This window comes from Eptatretus burgeri, chromosome 7 (assembly GCF_056783735.1).
Source record: "Eptatretus burgeri isolate ZD-2024b chromosome 7, Ebu_testis_v1, whole genome shotgun sequence".
Classification (NCBI taxonomy): domain Eukaryota; kingdom Metazoa; phylum Chordata; class Myxini; order Myxiniformes; family Myxinidae; genus Eptatretus; species Eptatretus burgeri.
In genome coordinates this window covers 13,210,114-13,229,544 of record NC_140967.1, presented here as the reverse complement: position 1 = coordinate 13,229,544, position 19,431 = coordinate 13,210,114, and the positions used below count along the sequence as shown (strand labels likewise).

General features: G+C 40.5%; 1 long non-coding RNA gene across 1 annotated transcript; it reads left to right on the top strand.

Annotated features, from left to right (window-relative positions):
• Positions 1-4,578: 4,578 nt before the first annotated feature.
• LOC147022701 (uncharacterized) lies at positions 4,579-8,684 on the top strand. The gene is made up of 2 exons (XR_015059876.1): positions 4,579-6,721; positions 6,820-8,684. It is a non-coding gene; the product is annotated as an uncharacterized LOC147022701 (long non-coding RNA).
• Positions 8,685-19,431: the final 10,747 nt, after the last annotated feature.

The window sequence follows — 19,431 nt, the reverse complement described above, 5'->3', positions numbered from 1 at the left end:
GCAAAACTACCAAAATCATGAATCACTGCTCACCTTCACTCTTTCATTCCTCTTTTTTCCTGCCTTTGGAATAAACTTCCTCACTCTATTCATTCCCATTCTTCCCTCGAGGCTTTCAAAACAGCTGTTCACCACCACCTCTTATCGTCCCCCACCCAAATCCTCGATCTTTTCTCCCCTCGTTAATCCACCCCCAAACTCACCTCCTTCAAATTCCCTGCTTTCCTTCCTGAAAGTCCCTGTACTGTCCATCTTGTATACCCCATGTTCCCCACCCAATCCCTCTCCCTTCCAGAGATCTCCTCAAGTCTTTGTTCTCCACCGTTTTGTCCTTCCCACTCCCACCCCTCTTGTCTCATGCCTCCCTTGCTGTGCGTTGTGTGTTCGCTCTCATACGAGCCTCGACCAAGTATGCAAAAAAACAAAGTACCCGTAGGTGGTATGCACTGTCACTGCTAAGCACAACCAAAAATACATGTACAAGAAGCAAACATGTCAAAAAACTACTTTCAAAAGCTGCATTCAGAGCAGCCTTCACTCCTCAACAGCAAGATGCAAGACCAGCAGCAAACACAGCAGCAATAGCTGACTTTTGCTCTGCCATACCTTTTTGGCGTTTACCTCAGTTGGTTGTCCGTGCAGTCTGGTGCAGGTCACAGTTAAAGCCTATGAAACCTTTGTCGCTCCTGTGTGAAGCGGGGCCATCGCCGTAAAATACAAAACACACAGGAAATGGAGCTCTGTGTTGAGGCACGGCGGTGATGGTCATGTTTAACCCTCGATCAGTCAAAGATCCCCGGGGGGTTAAATATCACAGCCTTATTTGCTCTTTGTCTCTCCTACCCTCTTTTGCTCATAACGGCCTAATCACAAGCACTGATACGTGACGTAACCTGATTACATGACCTCACTCACGATGTTCCTATCCCTCCTGCTATGATATTGTTCCTATCTTGCAACCGAATGCATACAACAGACAGGTGTCCCAAGACAGTTATTCCATTTATATACCTGCAGATAGATTCCTTCCTTTTGTGTAGTGGGAAGACACGGGGTGCTTTGCGATGGGCTATAGTTAGGATTAATAAATCATTTTCCCCCTTTTATTTGATCCCCACCCTCCTTTTACGTTCCACGGTGCCCTCATGGCGCTTGCTACCCTCGTTTTGCTTCCCACAGCGTAGCACCGTCAACCCAGTGACTCATTTTCAGAAGCAAATCCCGACGTTCGCTGTGGAAGTCGCATCGGCATCCACCTTCCCAAACCCAGACAAGCGGTGTGGGCTGGCCAAACTAGCGCCTGGCCAAAACCCTGCCCAGGAAGGCAGACCACATGAAAGCACTGTCCAATCGGGATGCTCGGATCGGACGATGACGTCGGTTTGCCATGGCTCCTCCCCGACCTCCTGGCTGTAAAAGCACGGACCTCCGTGTTGTTGCATAGTTAGTTTTGCGGGTCATTGGAGAGGTTGAAGAGAATTGCGAGTTGTTTGGTCGTTGAAGAGAATTGCAAGTTGGAGAGGTTGAATAGAATTGTTGTGAAAGTGTTCCTGCTGTCTGGCTCTGCCTACGTCTCGCCTCGACGACCCGCCGACTGTACAGGTCCTCGCCCACACTACCTTGACCAAACCTCTTGTCTGGTCCTGCTACTGCTCAACTCTCGCCATTTTGGACTCCGCTCTCATCCACTCAAGCTCCTGCTGCAGACACAATTACCACACGTGCGGCTGTGGACCGAGCTGCACAGCTTTTGTCGGGTGCCGTACCACGGAGCATCCCTTCCTCCGAAACTCTCAGGTACCAAAAACTGTGACCTCAACTCCCTCCCTCCATGGCTGCAAAAGTCCTTTGCCTTTCATTGGGTTTATTTTGTCTGACTGTGTGTCTGAGTGTGTTGGCGCCTGTCCGTTAGATAAGCCTGTGTAAGATCTTCATTGTTGTGATTGTTGTTGCTTTTATTAATCTCTCGTCAAGTCTGCACTGTGGCTGCTTTTGTAAGTTGTTTGTAAAATTACCGCACCCCACACCTCTCTCATCTTTCCCCTGCATTACATTCCGAATAAACTTTTTTGTTGTGCCACATGCTTTTCCCTGCTTTATTGTAAATAAATAATTGTGGAAATGGTCCCAGCTCATCTTTGTCTTTTCCTCCATTGGTCCAGCATGATTCGAATCTGAGTTTAGCCAGGTCTTTATTCCCAACAATCCGTTCCTTCTCGCCGGTACGTCCTTGGCAGTGCCGCTCGATTGCATCGGATCCGGAAAGGTAGTCGGTAGTTGGTAGAGTGATCCGGTTCGGACAAGGACTACCGATTGTGTGGTTTCCCGGAAGTTAAACCACATGGTTAATTAGGTAACCTGATTCTAGACAGGAAGACCTGAGGCCACGTGGTTGTGTTATTTTCATCCACGGTCGGTTAAACGACCCGCCGCGTCACGGATTTATCCGTGAGCGATGACCTACAATTGCGGGGAGTCTGGTGGGAATCAACGTTGCTTCCCCCTGATGTGGATTTTTTTACTCACCTTGTTGTGATCGTTGAAGGATTCCACCTGGCCGATTGTGGAATCCCATTTGACTTCAGACAGAGTTTAACATTTGTCCGATTTGGTTATAAAATCCTGCATAAAACCCATTGACACTGAAAACCGACGTCCACTCAAGTCCTTCCTTTGGAAACAATTTATTTTCTCATTATACACCATACACTTTTCATCTTCATACAATGAACTTAAGAATCCCCATTGATTGCAATATTTTTTTGGTTCTATTTAATATATTCTTACTTTAGTTAACAATTAGATCAACCCGATTCAATTCACTTCCACATTACATCAGAGAGTTTTCTTCTAACTTGGTACTCGGTCAGTTCCAAGGAGCACAAGCCACTGAGATTCTAATACTTTCTCAGGTACTTGCACTGAAACAATTTTACATTTCAAAGCATTTTATACTTTCATGAGAGAGTGGTGGGGGCAATCAACCCAGACTGCAGACGTGTCCTTCAGACGAGAAGCCACTTCGTACATTTTGAGGCAAAGGTTCGCTGTTATCAGCTCAGGTCACTCTGCTCCAGACCAAGACATTTATCATCATTTAGGGCAAAAGTCTCTTGGCCAGAAAGAACAGCCAATTCAACTTGAAGCATAAAAGTTACATTTCTAAAACTCCATTTGTTACAATTTAGAATACACTAGTTCGGGCCCATTGGGGCTGGCCCGTAGGTGCATGCCCGTAGGTGAGTGCCAGTATGTGCAGCCCTCTCTCGCCCATCTCTCTCGCTCCCTCTCTCTCGTCCCCCCTCTCTCGCCCACCTCTCTATCGCCCCCCTCTCTCGCCCCCCACTCTCAACCCCCTCTCTCGCACCCCCTCTCTCGCCCCCTCTCACCCCCTCTCTATCTCCCCCCACTCTTGCCCCCTTATATCCCCCCTCTATCCCCCCGAGTCTCGCCCTTCCTCTCTCGCCCCTCTGTCTCGCCCCCACTCTCATCCCCCCCTCTCCCGTCCCCCTCTCTCGCAGATATTGGTCGACAGATAAATGGCGGTAACTTGGGAACTGCTCGTCCGATTAATATCAAACCTCGAAAAGGCACATCCGCGGGTCCCCAGCAATATTTCTGGCAAGTTTCAATCAGATCGGACCGTCAATCGTGCAAAAAAATTAATAAGAAGAAAGAAAGAAATAAACATTAATGTGACGTCATTTGTGATGTCAGAGCACTGTGTCTTGTCATTGGTTGACAGATAAATGGCCGTAACTTGGGAACCGCTTATCCGATTAACATCAAACCGTGAAAAGGCACATCCGCGGGTCCCCAGCAATATTCCTGGCAAGTTTCAATCAGATTGGACCGTCAATTGTGCAAAAAAAAAAAAACAATAAAAAATAAATAAATAAATATTAATTGTGACGTCATAGCACCGTGTCTTGTCATTGGTCGACAGATAAATGGCCGTAACTTGGGAACCGCTCATCCGATTGATATCAAACCTCGAAAAGGCACATACGCGGCATATTCCTGGCAAGTTTCAATCCGATCGGACCGGCGGTCGTCGAGAAACGGCGGTCGCAGACAGACAGACAGACACACACACAGAGATTGCTGGAATTATAGATAGATTAATATAAATTTTTCCCCCACACTCCCCCGTTTTTTTTTTTTTTGAGGAAAATTTGAATAATTTTTCTTACACATGATTACCATGTCCCGTTCCTGAAGGAGAAAAGATTTCCATTACTCAAGTTCAATCAACAATGGCGGCGAGTGCTCATATCAGAAAATGAGTGAATTGCCATTTAATTTATGGCCTGTTCATCAGCATGTGTCACACATTGAAAACATGCTACCCGAAGTCAGAAGATAAATAGGTCAGGGTGTGGATAGAGCAGCACCCAACGGGAAACACAATCGAAGCACTCCTTGAGCTGAGGAGAAGGTAGATGTGGGCAAGTACAAGCTTGGGCCAGACACTGGGTTGAAGGAGTGCAGTGTGGAACTCCGGGCCTGTCGTACATTGAAGTAACCACAGCAAGTTCATGATGTATTTGCAGAGCAGCAATCGTGAGTATGGCTGAGAATATTCCTTCAGGCAGGCACCACACAACATCGACGTTAAGATTTTGCTCAACCTTCTCAATGGGTTTTTTCTTTCTTTTTCCATTTCCTTCATCATATCACCTCAGGAAGGGGCATGATCACGTGTTGAATGCTCAATCACCAAAATCTGGGTTCTTCCATCGTCCATTCTTTGTGTGGAAGTTCTTTCCAAGCTTCATTTAGACAAAATCGTACATTTCATAGTTTAACTGCATTCAACACTCCGAAACAAACAAAACCAAAGTTAACATTGATTATTCATCAGTAAACATAATGGGCTCATGTATTTCCACAAGACTGACAAAGGTTCTTCCAAAGCATTCAACTTGCATTACAAATATTTGAACTCTTTCCTTATTATTTCCCTAAATGAGAACTAAAATATACAGAAATCTCAGTTGTATGTGTACTCAAAACATTCATCTCATTTGCTATTTCCATGTAAAAGCAAACAGTCTTTATCAGGGTTTCAATTTGCGATCAATAATTCTTTTCCCAAAAATATTCCATCATTTATCCCAAAATATGAAAGTAATCTATTTCTTCAACAACCAAATCCAAACTTATTTTGCACAGTTACCATTTTAACATTCACATCTGCTATACAATTTACAGTTTCATTCACAAATAGTTCCAGAGCAACTGCCATTTTTTTTTTAATCTTGATTTAATCCTCAGTAACTTTTCCTTATCCTCAATTAACAGATTGACAAAGTCCTTAGGTAAAGGATTCTCAATTTGAAATCTCAAAACAAAAGTTTATCTGAATTGCAACTAAAAGAAACATGATGAGTAGGGTGAATATACTGATTCTGTCTCACTTTTCCCCATGTAAGTGAATGGGGGATTTTCAGCGATTCATATTTTTTTCCCCTAAAAAGTAAACCCCCTTTTTATCCCAAGGTATATTTATTTGTCTCCCCTTTTAACTGAGGAGCACTCTTCAAATAACCAATGCAATAAGATAAAGATTTGTTCAAGTAGTAAAGTAGTAATGTGATTTGTTAAAGGTGATTCTAAAGAAATATCTGAAACATGTAAGCCAAGGGGTACTCTTTTTCAAATAACCAATGCATATTGTTTAGCTCACTCATTGAACCTATAAAGATTTGTTCATTCTCAAATTCCTTCGATAGTTTAATTTTCTTTGTACAATAATCCTTATCTAAAATATTTAAAAATAAAACATTTGAATCTTTATATTTTTTAAGATACCCCTTTTGTGCCATAACGAAATGATAAACTTCTCTTAATGCTCTTGTTTGACTACCTCCTGAGCCTCAGATTATTTTTTGCTCAGCCACGCCCACTTTCATAAGCCCCGCCCACTTTTCCTAAGCCCCGCCCACTTTTCATGATGTATTTCATAAGCCACGCCCACTTTTCCTAAGCTCCGCCAATTTTCATGAGGTATTTTTCATAAGCCACGCCTATTTTTCCTAAGCCCCGCCCACTTTCCATGAGGTTTTATGAGCCACGCCCACTTTTCCTTCGCCACGCCTACTCTTACGTCATTTCCAATTCATTTCTGACTCACAAAGAAATCACTAGAAAATTCTAGAATGTTATGGTTTTGGAAAATTTCCCAACGAAGGCTTGCTTGGGCTTGCCCAGGGAATTTCCAAAGGAAACCACACCCACCAGTCTTTCTCTATAAAAGCCTCAAGCCCAGGCTCCATTTTAAACATTTTTTGCTGGCAATGGTGTGCCAGGCTCCATTTTAAACATTTTTTGCTGGCAATGGTGTGCTGTGTGCTTGCTTGGAGCTCTACTACTTGTATGGAACTAAACCTTCAAGTTGATGAACTGGATTCAAACCTCTTTATCCATTCAGGTAAGATTTTATTTTCCTATTTTCAGTTTGATTTAAGCAGACTCATTTAATAATTAAATAACTTCATTAATACATTATTATTTTCTCTCACAGGAAATTGTATCTGAAAATACCGATTTTGCCACAGCTTGGGGTGAAATTGTTGGCTTGGTTGAAGACCTTGTGAGCGACCAAGACCCAAAGAACGAGCTCGACCTTGAGTGGGATGATTTTGCTTGGAGTTCCACTACTTGTATGGAACTAAACCTTCACGTTGATGAACTGGATTCAAACCTCTTATCTGTTGAGGTAAGATTTTATTTTCCTATTTTTGAAAGTTTGATTTAAGCATAGACTCATTTAATAATTAAATAACTTAATGTATGCATTATTATTTTCTCTCATAGGAAATTGTATCTGAAATACGAAACGAAAATACTGCTTTTGCCACAACTTGGGGCGAAATTGTTGGGTTGGTTGAAGACCTTGTGAGCGACCAAGACCCACAGAACGAGCTCGTCCTTGATGACCCAACCAAAGAGTTATACCTTGGAGGCCTTGTGAACGAGCTCGACATTGATGAGCCAGAATACAAATTTTACCTTGGAGACTCACAAATTTTGAAAAAATTAGTAAATCAGTTATCCTTGGTGGTTTTAAATATGAAACCTACCTCGGAGACCTCACAAATTTTGAAAAAAATCAGTAAATGAGTTCTGCCTTGATTGTTTAAATAACTACCTTGGAGACTCGGGAAAAGGGTTCTGCCAAGATGATTCCAAATATGGAGCCTACCTTGGAGACTCACAAATTTTGAAAAAAATCAGGAAATGAGTTATCCCTTGGAGACTTTGTAAGTTGGTTTTAGTTTTTGTAAGTTGGTTTTATTTTGGAGACTTGAAATGTGGGTTCTGGCTTGATAACTCACAATGTGATACATATCTTGGAAACTCAACAGGAATGTGGTTATACCTTGAAAACTTGGAAAGTTGGGTTTATTTTGGAGACTTGAAATGCTATCACTCTTTAGGATCTAAACCTATCGATGTAGTTCTTTGTTGGATGGTGCTTGATGGGAGCAAGATCAAGAAAGTTCTGGGAAGAAAGTGCAGGCTTACTCCCACTTTCTGCCTCATCAAACCTGAAAGCCTTAAAAGACAGAATTGGAAGAAGACAAAAAAAACGTTAAAAAAAAAATATATAGGTGGAAATCTCATTTTGAAAAAGACATTGTGTTGGGTGAGGGTTGGGGTGGGGGGTTGAGATTTTGAATGAGAAGGTTGGGGTTGATATTTTGAATGTGAAGGTTGGGGTTGAGATTTTGAATGTGAGGGTTGGGGTTGAGATTTTGAATGTGATGGTTGGGGTTGAGATTTTGAATGTGAGGGTTGGGGGACACGCACGCACGCACCGCACGCACGCACGCAAACACACACACACACACACACACACACACACACACACACACACACACACACACACACACACACACACACACACACACACACACATCAACAAACAAAAGTTAAGCCTTGACAATTCAGTTGAGGATTCTGTGTTTTGGGTTCACAGATCTAAGAACGTCCCCCCTTCACACAGATTATATACGGCAGATGCCACCTGTTATACACCTCTGACTTGGCCCTCGAGTGTCCACAACGGTGTATAGTAGGAGGGAGTGAAGCGCCAACCCATTGCTCCCATTGCACACACACAAACACAGACACACACACACACACACACACACACAGACACACACACACACCAACAAACAAAAGTTAAGCCTTGACTATTCAGTTGAGGATTCTGTGAACGTCCCCCATTGACACACATTATATACTGTTATACACCTCGGACTTGGCCCTCCAGTGTCCACAAAGGTGTATAGTAGGAGGGAGTGAAGGGCCAACCCATTGCTCCCATGGATATTATCTGCTTAGTTTTGTCTTTTGTAATTCCTGTGAATAAAATGAACCGAAAATCACTTCCCCTTCTAAATCATATATCTTACAAGTCCAAGGAACCGTATCTATTACATCAACAATTTTAAAAAGTTTGTTGGTCCATCGTTTAATATAACCTTTTTCAAAATGAGATTTCCACCGATATATATTCTTACGATATCACCAACTTTGAACTTAGGTTTTCTGACATTAATCTCTTTTTCATATTTTAATTTTGAAAATGTTTCTGATGGTTTCATATTCGTTGACGTGTGAATCGTGTCATTATAATTATCCACAATATCCTGAATAAAAGATGACCATTGTTGTGAACCGAGTTGTGTGGATTTTTTATATAGTCTCTCTTTTATTGTCCAATTAAAACGTTCAACAACAACGGCCTTTCCTTCATTAAAGGTACTGTATAATGTAATACTGTTATTTTTTAGAAAATTCATAAATGTCTTGTTATAAAACTCTCCCCTCATCAGTCAACAATTTTTTCGGTTTTCTCTTACTTTTCTTAAATATCTGTTGAAAGGCTAACACAAGAGTATTACCTGTTTTGTTTTTTAAAGGGACAACCCATGCGTATCTTCTCCTCAAATCAATAACGTTTAAGCATACTTGTACCCCTTATCATTATTGAGTTCAATCAAATCAGCGGACCAGATATAATCAACTTCCTTGGAATAAACCTTCCTTCTCTGAAACTTTGTGAAGATTGGTTTATGTAATTCATCAGTTAATTGCTCTACAATCTTAATGACATCATTGCGGCCTATAAGTTTTTTGAATTTCCAGGTCCAAGTTTCAATTTAGCACTGATCATCTTCTTCACGATGAACCGATCAACTTTTTCTCTCAAGGTTGGATTTTGTATCAGAGACAAATTATACAACATTTCTCTATCAGCTTCATGCTTTTCTTCCAAAGTTGTGGTATTCCCATAATCAATATCGTATCTCATGCACACTTCATCAACTCTATTGATGGGCTCACTCCATGATTTAGGATTGTCTGCCTCATCTAATCTTTTATCCAAGTTCGTGCCTGGACCACAGAAACAATACCCTGGTAGATGTAATTCCACTGGTATTCCAGTAGTTGTAAATTTACTTCCTGATAAAAACTTTAGTATATTTCCTCCGAGTTTGTGTTTGGAGATAAATTGATTTTTTTTTGAACCACACACCGAACATATACCTTTTTGTATAACCCTGTTATTTTTACTTTTAAAATATGAAATTTTTTAGTGTTAGTTTTCTTTTTACATTTGAGACAACTCATTTATTGAAGAAAAAAATGAAAAACTTGAATTAAAATTAATATCTTGCCGATGACAATCGTTTTGTCGAAAATATTGCTAAGAGACTTGTCAATTCTTTGTTTTCCTCCTCGGTGGGTTGAGTTATTTTCTATAACACCTCCAATCTTTTTTTAATCTCACTGGTTTCCATATTTTGAGATTTATTAATTCTCACTCTTTCCTCCCTCTCCTCCCTCTCCTCCTTCTCTCTCTTCACTCTCGCCTCCTTCTCTCTCTTCTCTCTCTCCTCCTCTTTTTTCTCCCTCTCCTCGTTCTCTCTTCTCCTTTTCCTCCTCTTCTCTCTCTTCTTCAACTCCTTCCTCATCCCTTACTATCCCTGAATCGCTTCCACCCCATAGAATATCAGACATATATTCATCTGGATTTCTTGTTATTCCTGCATCCAAATTTTTTTTTTTTACAACAGGAAACCAATAAAATTTCTTTTGAATTTCTAAAAGAGCCTCACGTTTTCTTAACTTTATAATTTTTTTCATTATTTAACATTCTAATTGAATCTAAAGTTGTCGGTTTATCAACATCAACATAATGCCAATCATTTATTGAAAATACCTCATTCTTATGTTGTAGAACATATTTATTAAAATACAGAATACCCTTTTCTTGAAGGGATGCGTGGACACAGAAATGATCATTTTCTTGAAGCCTTCTTGCCGTCATTTATGTATTATAAATATATGTTCGAATAATGTTATGACTCCCCATCTTCCCATAGTTAAATAATTTTGTATTTCCCTACTTACTATGTATAATCCTGTTTTTTTTTTCTGTTTTCTTGATATAAACTCGGGCAAAACCATTATTATATTTACCCTTATTCAATTCTTTTATTTGTTGTTTACGAATCATGGCTCCCCAAAACTCATTCTCTTTACCAAGTGGATAATATTCTTCCTTACGAGGCTGATTTAATTGTTCCAGGTCTTTTAGGTCAATTTTAAATGACCAATTATACCCTAAATCATTGATATCATACCCCCATTGTTCTATTCTCATACAAACGATACGCCATTCTTGATAAAAATTTATTTAAATTCGAACTGTGAATTCTGTATGACCTGGAGATAAAATAAATACTTCTGTATCTTTGGAATACACGGCCGTTTTATTTAAGGATATATATGTATGTATATATATATATATATATATATATATATATATATATATATATATATATATATATATTTATATATATATATATATATATATATACATACATATATATATATATATATATATATATATATATATATATATATGTATGTATATATATATATATATATATATATATATATATATATATATATATATATATATACATATTTATAGTGATAAATCACTTAATCTCACCAAGTCATTCGCGTCAGTCAGGCTTGGATAATTTTTTTAATTTATAAGCATTTTTCATATTAATATTTTTGGTTATATTATATTTATGTCGTTCAGCCTGTGCCTTTGTGTAATAATTTGATTAATCAATATCCAGTTCTTGGGATACACCAAAGATAGAACCATCTTTACCAACATGAGTCATTTATATTATATTAAAAATAATGTCATAAAATTATTTATTTTTGTTGAGTTGAAATAACACATATCGACATAATTGACCACAACACTTGGAATTTAATTATTGGACTTGAAATGTTTGATAAACACCATTCTGTAAGAATGTTATGATTTCTACAGGTGGTGGAAGACCAAAACGATCAAAATAATATTTGTCTTGACGATTAAAAATACAAACCCAATAAGAATCGTTCCCATTATTATCTTCGAATTTCATAATAATATTCTTTGTATGTTTAGGCACGTTTTTTAATAAATCTCTCATACAAATAACCACATGATGAAATTTTAATTTCTTACAATATTTGACAAGATGTAAATTTGATGTTGTATTCTTTCCAAATTCTTTAAACCACTCATCAATGCTCATTTATTTATTAGAAAGATATAATCCATTACCTCTTTTAGTTAATTTTAGACCTGCTTGTGCTATCAAAGAAAGCATATCTCCAACTAACAATCTCGCTTTATCAGGCAGACTTTCAAGTTTTTCAGCAAAATCTACAATTACACCACTTCCACTAATTTGTTTCTCCAACTCTTTGTTTTGTCTTTCCAATTATTTTGAGCCTGGAGTTGAGCCTTCCTTTCGTTGGCATATTTCACCGCTGTTGAAATACCACCCGTTAATGCTCCAACTGCACTTAAAGCAGCAAATAAAGAATTAGAAATGGGATAAATCCTCCACTCGTCTCTCTTATTGAATATTTTTAAAAATTGTTATCTCTAACAAATCGTTAATCATCCAAGGATTTTGATTTTGAACACAAGATGTTGTTTATGAAGATTGATTTGATGAACATATACCCCAGTTGGTACTTTGCCACTCATTTGTTTAACAAAAAATTATGTGAGACTAATCATAACACCATTATCTGTATTAATCTGTAATTCTGTTTCTTCCATAAGCAAACAATATGCATCAACTTTTTCACTCTCTTCTCTTTCAATTTATCGGGAAGTATCCACTCGAATAGACTTTATAGTTTCCTTGTGAGCACTCAGGTCAAACACATTGATTGTATACAAACTTTTAAATGCTGTCATATCCAAAATAGGTTCTTTATTTCCATTACTTTCACGTACCTTTTGGTAAGACTCGTATGCTTCAGCATAATCATTTTGTTCCCAATTAATTTCCAATCTATCTCATGGATAAAATGTTCTATCCAGAGAAACACGAAGTTGTTTCACCTGAGCATTATCACTCAATTCATTATTCTTATCAGTCGCAGTATCGCCATCTAGTTTTTAAAAAAAATGATCCACAGATATCGTGGCTTTCCTTCCAGAACACCCAAATTCCACATGTAAGTGGTTTGGTTTTGTTTATCGTGTTGACATCTTCTTTTGAGGTATGATACACTGAGTGGTTTCTTTGAGTTAAGTCTTCTATTCAACATCTCTTCTGTTTTAAGATTAGGAGTATATTCACTAATATACCAACTCATTTCATCAATTACAAATTTATTCTGCTCACCAAAAGCATGACCAACACCAAAAAGTAATATATTTTCATTATCATTCCTTTGTCGTTGAAATCTAAATTTAAGACCATACAGAACTTTATCATGATCACAAAATCCAAATAAATGATACACTGAGTGGTTTCTTTGAGTTAAATCTTCTATTCAACATCTCTTCTGTTTTAAGATTAGGAGTATATTCAATTATAATATACCAACTCATTTCATCAATGACAAATTTATTCTGCTCACCAAAAGCATGACCAACACCAAAAAGTAATCTATTTTCATTGTCATTCCTTTGAAGTTGAAATCTAATTTTAAGACCATACAGAACTTTATCATGATCACAAAATCCAAATATACCTTTAAGAGGAACTGCCACAGTAAAACTATCAACTGCTTTTGTATCATCAGTATACGTTCCTTTCCTTTGAGTATATCCAGGGTCTGTGTTTGTTCCCATTGACATATAAGGAATAAAACCTTCGACAGCCCCCTTTCCCATTCTATCACTGAATGTATATAGTATAAATTTCATCATTTCAGATACAGCAGAGACATAATCGACCGCTTCAACTTCTTGTGTTCCAATGTACAAACGAACACTATCAAACATTTTCCAGAAGAAATCATTTACGAGTGTAGCATTTGTGTTATTCCCAGCCTTAGTGAATTTAAATTTACACAACAAGAAACTTTCGGATAGATTCAAATGGGTTTGTTTTTTTTGTTTTTTTTTGTATACCTTGGTCGAGGCTCGTATGAGAGCGAACACACAACTCACAGCAAGGAGGCATGAGACAAGAGGGGCGGGAGTGGAAGGGACAAAACAGTGGGGAACAGACACATTAGGTGAACTGTGGAAGGGAGAGGGATGGGGATGGGACGGGGAACATGGCGAAGAGAAGATGGACATTTCAGGGACTTTCAGGAAGGAAAGCAGGAGAAATGAAGGAAGTGGGCTTGGGTGGATTATCGGGGGTAGAAAAGATCGAGGATTTGGATGGGGGAAGATAAGAGGTGGTGGTGAACAGCTGTTTTGAAAGCCTGGAGGGAAGAATGGGAAAGAATAGAGTGAGGAAGTTTATTCCAAAGGCGGGAAAAAAGAGGAATGAAAGAGTGAAGATGAGCAGTGATTCGTGATTTTGGTAGTTTTACCAGAAGGGGGTTGTTGGCGGACCTTGAGCGCCCTGTGGAAATGTGGTGGGGACAAATCGCAGAGAGAGCAGGGGGGGCAAGGCTGGAGAGGAGTCGGTAGAAGACAGAAAGACCACCGACCAACCTGCGGTGATTGAGTGAGAGGCCCAAACACTCAGCTTCATTGCGGGAGATGCCGATCATCTTAAATGCCCTGGTTTCGACAGCGTGAAGCCGAGAAAGGTGGGAGGCAGGAGCACCAGCCCAGAGGGGAGAGCAGTAATCCATCAGGCTACGGACAAAAGCTTTGTAAGTGGTCAGGAGCTCAAGAGGGCCGAGGAAGGACTGAGCACGACGGAGGATTCCCAGTCGGCGACTGGCTTTTGAGGCGAGGTTGGAAATGTGACTTTCCCAGGAAAGGTCATGGCAGACAGTGAGACCTAGAAACTTGAAAGAAAAGACTTCTTCCAGAGGATTGTTGAGAAAGTGGATGGGTGAGTTTTGTAAACGGTACTTTCGAAGAGACATAGTGAGAGTGTGAGATTTGTCTTGATTGAAAGACATGTTCCACGTGTTGGACCAGTTTGTGATTTTATCCAGATCTGCAGTGAGTGAAGAAGCTGCTGCTTGCCGGTCTGAGGGATGACAGATGGTACGGCAGAGGGTGGAGTCGTCGGCAAAGAGAAATAGAGGATTTTCCAGAGAGTCCGAGAGATCATTGATGAAAACCAGAAAAAGAACAGGGCCCAGAACGCTACCTTGAGGAACTCCAGCCTGCACAGGAAGAGGGGATGAAAGAACTCCATTTAGGGCCACACGTTGACTGCGACAGGAGAGGAAGTCTGCGAGCAATGAGTGGAGATGGCCTTGAATACCATGGGAAGAGAGTTTGGTGAGTAGGGCAGGGTGCCAGACTGTGTCAAAAACACGTGATATGTCCAGGGATACGGCTCGGATTTCCTGTCTGGCATTGAGGACCTCCATCCATTGATGGGAGAGCAGAAGCAGCATATCCAGGGTAGAATGACCTGGTCTGAAACCAAATTGATGATTGGAAATCAAGCCATTGGAGAAGAGGAAGGATTTCATATCTGAGGCGATGATGGATTCCATCACCTTGCTGATGATTGGGAGAAGGCTGATTGGTCTGTAGTTATAGAGATCTGTTTTTGCACCTTTTTTATGCAGGGCAGTGATGTTAGCAGATTTCCAAGCAGATGGCAGATGACCTTGGGCAAATGAGAGGGTGAATAGAACAGAGAGAGGGTGAGCAAGAGCAGAAGAGCAGGCTTTGAGGACACGTGGGCTGATGCCGTCTGGACCAGTTGCAGAATCTGAGTCGAGGTTTGAAAGCAAGCTCTCCACCTTGTCAGGAGAAAAAGATACAGAGTCCAGGGACAGTTAGGTGCGACTGGGTAAAGTGGGTAGAGATAGTGATGGGTTTAGGACACAAGATTTAGCTGCAAACACCGAGTTTAGACATTCAGCTTTATCACGTGTGGAATCAGCAGTGCGGCCATTTGAGGTAAGGGAAGGGATGGAGGGGGATCATACACCAGAAACAGATTTGATTAAACGCCACCAGGATTTTGAGGAGGGAGAGAGGTTTGAGAGTTCAGACTTGAGATGAGAAAGATGTTGTTTTCTGGCTCTCCTGAGGGTAGATACACACTTGTTCCGAGCTTTGTGGAAAGAACTGAGATTGCCCTCAGTTGGGTTTGCTTTCCATGAGGCAAAGGCAAGTTGTTTCCAGTCTGTCAGTTTGTTGAGACCAGTCTGTCAGTTTGATGGCTGCTCGGAGTCCCTCCCAGTCGGCTTGAGTGAAATGCCAGACTCGACGGCGGTGAGGTGGTTCTCTGATAACAGCCAGAGAGATGTCCACTTTGACAAGGACGTGGTCAGAAGAACCAATTGGAGCGAAGGAAGAGCAGCAGATATTGTCAGGGAAATTTGTCAAAATCAGATCCAGAAGAGATGGAGTGCCATTGGTTGAGATCCGGGTCGGGAAGTTGACCGATTGAGTCAGTCCCAATGAATCGCAGAAAGCTTTTGCTGAGGTGCCATGGCAGGTGAGAGAGGTACCCACACCGAGCCAACTGGCATGATGACAATTGAAGTCACCACATAAGAGGAAGAGAGAGTTTGGATGAGAAGATCGAAGATGGTCCATGTTTTCGGATAGTGAGGTGTAGATGGAGTCATCACTGTTCGGTGGACGGTACAGTACACATATAAACATGAGGTGGGAGTGGAGGAGAAGCTGAAGCCAGAGGTATTCCTGGGGGTGTGGGGGAGTGAGAGCAGTGCATGGAGAGTGAGGAATAGAGTCTTTGATGAAGAGAGCAACACCTCCACCAGGACGAGGCTCAGGTCTGTCATACCGTAAGAGGGAGTAGCCAGGGAGAGATACTTGGGAGTCAGACACGTCTTGGGAGAGGAAAGTTTCTGTTAGGCAGATAATGTCTGGTTTGTCAGTGGCAACCTGTATGGAAAGATCTGAAAGGTTTGAGCGAAGGCCCCGGATATTTGAGGTCCACACTTTTAATGAAGAGGAAGGGGAGGAGGCTTTGGGTGCAGGAGGTGGAGGGGGAGGGTAGGACAAGGGACGAGGGGGCAGGTAAGGAGGGTTGCTGAAGGAGTGTGGGGTATTGCAGAACAGCGAGGGGAGGGGGCCGAATGAGGAGGAGAAAAGGCTCTGTGGTGCTGGGGGAGAGGGGGGACAAGAGACAAGGAAGAAGGCAGTTGAGGATTTGAGGAGGTGGAGTGAAGAGATGGAGGTGAGAGGGCAGTGGAGGGAGGCAGGTTGGTGGATGGGGGGGGGGGCAACTTTGAGAAGGAAGCGTGAGGGGGATGAAAGGTGGGAGAAAGGTGAGGGTGGATTTTTGAGAGAGGTGAGAGGGAGGCTTGGAGGGAGAAGAGTGGGATGGTTGCTTTGAGAGTGAGGGGTGAGGGGGGTGAGTTGGCACTGAAGTTGGAAAAAAAGAATGTTTGATGGAAAGCGAGCATCCATGGCAAACTGTGGTTTTTAAAAGTTTTAGGTCAGAGATGCAATTTAACATAATTCTTGATGGATGCAATGAAGGCGAATTCAGAGCATGGAGAGAAGAAGCGCTGTAATATTTGGAATTTTTTAGGCAAGGAATGAAGGAGAGGTCGAAATGAGAGCAGTCTGTTAAAATAGCAGAAGAGTAGTACATTGTGAAACAGTAAAGAGTACCACATGTGTGAGAGAGGAAGATGAAGCATTATAAGATCGTTTTTGTAGTTAAAAATAATGTATGAGAGAGTTCAACAGATTAGGTCATGGAAGTGAAAAAAAAAAATTGAGGAAGACGAGAAGGTTAAGAGGAAGAAGAAGCAGAATCGGGAGAAGGTGAGCGTGTTGTTGTTGTTGTTGTTGGGTATATATATATATATATATATATATATATATATATTATACATATATATATATATGAAAAAAATATTGTACACATATATATATATATATATATATATATATATATATATATATATATATATATATATACATATATATATATATATATATATATATATATATATATATACATATATATATATATATATATATATATATATATATATATATATATATATATATACATATATATACATATATATATATATATATATATATATATATATATATATATATATAATTTTTTTGTTGTTAATATTAATATATGAGAGTTCAACAGATTAGCTCATGGAAGTGTAAAAAAAAAAAAAGAGGAAGAAGACGAGGAGGAAGTTAAGAAGAAGAAGCAGAATTGGGAGAAGGTGAGCGTGTTGTTGTTGTAGGGTATTTTTTTTTTTTTTTTTGAGATAAAAAAGAGATTAGTTGGGAGAATGGGGGATGTTTGGAAAGTGGGGAGGATCAAAATTGAAGGTAATGGGGAGGATAGAAATTGAAGGTAATGGGGAGAAAAAACAAACAAAACAAAAAAAAAAAACGATCGAACACCGAGTGGAACCGGTAGGCCTCAAGCCTAGGCCTCAAGCACCAGGTAAGAACGTCGACAAAAATACTCACAAAATAGCACGATTTTTGAAACAAAACCGAACTAGCAACACACAGTAACATGTCGGTGAGAAAATTAAACAGTTAAAACGGGACAAATAACAACCGGAAACTTAGCCTTGAGAACGTCAGCAGGGAGCCCCAAAGGAGACCTCTCGCTGCTCTAAAACCGGAACCGATTTTATTTTGTTGTTAATTTATTTCAAATCTTTTTGTTCCATTTGCATTCCAGTCTGTTCCAGTTTTTGCATTCACCTTGAAGTAATCCTCTTTTTTAGTGGAGTTTGAGATGATAATAGTATCATCCAAATGAGAGATACTATCAATTACTTCCATACTTTTATTTATTTAGGAAAGAAGATGTTAAAACTTTTGAAACCCTGACCCAAGTATTTGAATGATTTTCTGTCGTTCTTGTGGGACAACTGAGTTTTGCCTTTCTTAATTTCTTTAATTGCTTGTAATTTATGAGATTCCTTTTGGGCATCCTTTATGCTCTTTACAGCACCTGCTACATTTCCCACAGCAGAAGCAGTTGAACCAATTAGGTCTTTATGTTTAAGAATAGTTGAACCAATACTCATTAGATGATAAGAGGGAAACCACGGGGTAATATCCCTGGGTCAGATTGGGGGAGAGTGTGTCGGAGTGGTGCTGAGGTGTCGTCCACCAGACGGTGGTCTCCTTGGGTTAACCTGAGGCGGTCCCTTCGGGTGGGTGCCTGGAATCTCCTATCCCTAAGAGAGGATGATCACCTGTCTCTGTTATCATCTGAGATCAAGCGTCTGGACATCGGGATTGCATCTCTCTCTGAGGTTCGGAGACCGGATTGCGGCGAGATAATGGTGGGTGGTTACACCTACGATTGGTCTGGTCGCTCTGATGGTTACCATACCCAAGGAGTTGCTGTAGCTGTGTCCAATAAGCTGACCCCAATGATAACTGAGGTAACACCAGTCAACGAGCGTATTGTGAGATGAAGGATTCGTCACTCCTTAGGTGTCATTTCCCTGGTCTCTGTCTATGCTCCGACTGAGGCGAGTGATCTCACCGTGAAGGATGCGTTCTACGCCACACTCGAGTCTGTGGTTGATCGGTACCCCAGACGAGATACACTTCTAGTCTTGGGGGATTTCAATGCATCGATTGGAACTGATAGGGATGGTTATGAGGTGTGTGTTGGTCCCCATGGGTCAGAAACTATGAACCAGAATAGCACTAAGTTCCTTGACTTTGCAAGAAGTCATGGACTTAGGGTGGCTGGTTCATGGTTTCAGTGCCCACAAGCTCATAGCTGGACTTGGTATTCCAACGCTGGCGGTGTGGCAAAGGAGATTGACCATGTCCTCATTGATGGTCGTTGGAGGATGATCCAGAACTGCAGGGTCTATCAGAGTGCTCAGTTCCCCAATACTGACCACAAGCTTGTTGTAGCAACTCTAAAGCTGCACCTTAAATCCTGGAGAATGGTAGCATCCCAGCCTAGGCTGGATGTTGGCAAGCTCAGGGATGAGAGAGTAGCTGAGGAG